This window comes from Sinocyclocheilus rhinocerous, unplaced genomic scaffold, assembly GCF_001515625.1.
Source record: "Sinocyclocheilus rhinocerous isolate Xijiao unplaced genomic scaffold, SAMN03320098_v1.1 scaffold85, whole genome shotgun sequence".
NCBI lineage: Eukaryota > Metazoa > Chordata > Actinopteri > Cypriniformes > Cyprinidae > Sinocyclocheilus > Sinocyclocheilus rhinocerous.
In genome coordinates, this window is record NW_015649998.1 from 2,265,835 (window position 1) to 2,268,498 (window position 2,664).

A 2,664-nucleotide genomic window follows, 5' to 3' on the forward strand; every position below is an offset into this window, starting at 1 on the left:
TATACCCAAAAATTCTTCATACAGTGGACTACCAGTAAAATTGATAAAAAGTTGGGACCAAAAATTATTCAGACACATTTGACCTGACCATGTTTTGCTTAAGTGTTTTTCTTTAATTACTAATGCGACCTTTTTACACCACAGACTGAACAAAATTAAGCATTGCTTGGTAATTGGTTATATATATAATACTTTTTGATGGTTTTAATGATTTGAGAAATAATTCTTAATCTTTTGTCTTCTTTCAGGATCATCTTGTTTCTGGACAGTCATGCCCTTACAGAAGAAAATGCACTGATTAAATACAACATTTTTGCTCTTTGCCCTTTGTAAATGAACTTTCTTCCCAGCTTCTCGTCTTCTCTGTTTTTAATGTATCCTGCTTTAGTTTTCAGTCTTCTCACACACATGCACACTCGCACTCTTCCCCCTTAAAAACAGTGAAAGTAAGCAAAGTGAGCTGGAGTCCCTTTACGTTTGCTGCATATTTTATCACTGTTGGAGAACAAGCATTTACTCAACTAGAGAATGGTACATGTCAGGGCCATGCTTTATTCTTTCTTCCTCCAGCGCTTAAAAGCCACCAATGTGTTCACCAGACAAGTTATACGAGAAACCAGTCAGACAGACATGCACATACATCTTCTCCCAATCCCTCGTTCCCAATAAAATGCTTTGTCCCGGTCTTTCTTTCCCTGAATTTCTTTATTAGTTAAGATGATGTTTATGGTGAAGTCAAATAGTAAAATGCACATTGGCCTTGCTATACATCGAGAAAATATTCAAAAATGTCTTATCACCAATTGCCACCTTCATTCATGATTTGGAGCTGTGATTTCACAACATTTATACAACATCTCTCTTATGACATATTCACAGTTAGTGAAGTCACAGTTGCAATTATACCAGTAGACCACCATATACATCCTTTGTAATTATTTTGTAGAATCTCTGCTATCAATATATGCAGTTGTTTGTACAGTAGATCTCATCTGCTCCTCATTTGCTTGTAGTCATCCTTAGCTTAGTTTTAATATATTCAAGAAACGGCTATGAGGCTTGGTCCTGAAGATGCAGAACATTTCTTTATAAGGAGACCAGATCACACATCTGCTCACACAGGTGGATAAAAATGCATCGTCATATCCCGTTTGTTCCTTTGGCCCTACACACCATTTCCTCTCACTTTGTTTTGCTTTACTTTATGACCGTTTACTTTGAGAGATTCAAATGGTTCTGATTTTCATCAGCCATCTTCAGCTTTAGTGCACTTTTAATTCTTTGCTTGCACATTTTCTACTTCATGCCCTAGAATTTTTGTGGTCTCACTGGGTTTTATATAAAATCAACATTAATGTCCTGATAATTTTGAGTGTAAGGGACATCACACCTTTGTTCCTGGTTGCTCATAAATGTAAATGGGTAAATATACATGTACTTGTAAAGTATCTCTAGAGTAAGTTCATTGAAATCATGGATCTGTTGTCACAACGGGAAAATATCTGAGTGTGGTGCTTGTAACAGAATATCTGTCAGTTGATTTAGGAATGTTTCCTCCTTTTTGTTGTAGATTGTAATGTTTGCATGTTGTACCCCATCAGAGGTGGTTTATTTATTAAATTGGTGTTAAAAAAGGAGTAATAAAAGTGACTATAAATGTATGTTAAACAGAGTGGGTGGGTGTGGACAATATCCAACATGTGTGTGAATTTCTAATGTTGAGAATTGTGCTTGCTGTTAATTTAACGATTGCTGTTAAACTTTTTGACAGGTACAGTGCATGTTTTCTCAGTTGGTTTTACACTGGTTTAATTATAAAGCATTTGTTGCACTTGATGATTGGAAAACATGTACTGAAAGAGTCGGTTTGAACCTGGCCTCATCAATATGCAGTTTTTATGCATGAATACACCAGGCTAACCAGAATAAACACCAAATTTCTCACTCATCCCAATGTTGTAATTAAGAAAAAGACTATTAAAATCTCCAGCTCCAAAGGCATTAGTTCTCAACAGGTGGGTTTCCCAACCAGGAATTTCAGAATTACTGTAGTTCAAAAATTAGAACATGGTGCTAGCTGTGCTAATGGTGTGAATTTGATTCCCAGGGAATGCATGAACTGATCAATTGTATACCTTGAATGCAACGCAAGTCACTTTGGATATACCAAATGCATCAATGTTAAATAGAATGTAAATGAATTTTTTAAAAATGTTTAAATTCTACCTATGACATCATGTTAATAGTCTTAATAATGAGATCTATGCACACCAGCTGCCTATGTACTTATGCTAAAATTTCAGTGTTCATGAGCTTCCGATATATTTAGGTATTCTCCGATATTCTCCCATAGCAAACTGTGGGAGATTATATATATCTCCCACAGTTTTATATGTGTGTGCTCAAAAACGGATAACTCAGTTTTCAACAATTTTCAAAAAATCATGTTTTTTCATTGTGCATGGCAATTAATCTCAATCAAACATGCAGTTGGGTTATTTTAAGTAAAAATAACTAAAAAATACAGCTAACTAACACAATAAAACACAAAAACGTAACAATAAAAAACATGATTTTTGAAAATTTAAAATCAGAGTTATCTGTTTTTGCAAATAAACTCTTAAAGGGGTCATATGATGCAATTTCAAGTTTTCCTTTCTCTTT

The 2,664-nt window shown here is 34.6% G+C and overlaps 1 protein-coding gene across 7 annotated transcripts in view; it reads left to right on the top strand.

Annotated features, from left to right (window-relative positions):
• LOC107711112 (dynamin-like 120 kDa protein, mitochondrial) overlaps nucleotides 1-684 on the top strand; it is a 51,158-nt gene extending 50,474 nt beyond the window's left edge. For all 7 annotated transcript variants that reach the window (XM_016516054.1, XM_016516053.1, XM_016516052.1 and 4 more), the window contains one exon: nucleotides 249-684. The gene's annotated coding sequence lies outside the window, so the exon portion shown is untranslated. The remainder of the gene's footprint in view (nucleotides 1-248) is intronic.
• The last annotated feature ends 1,980 nt before the right edge of the window (nucleotides 685-2,664 follow it).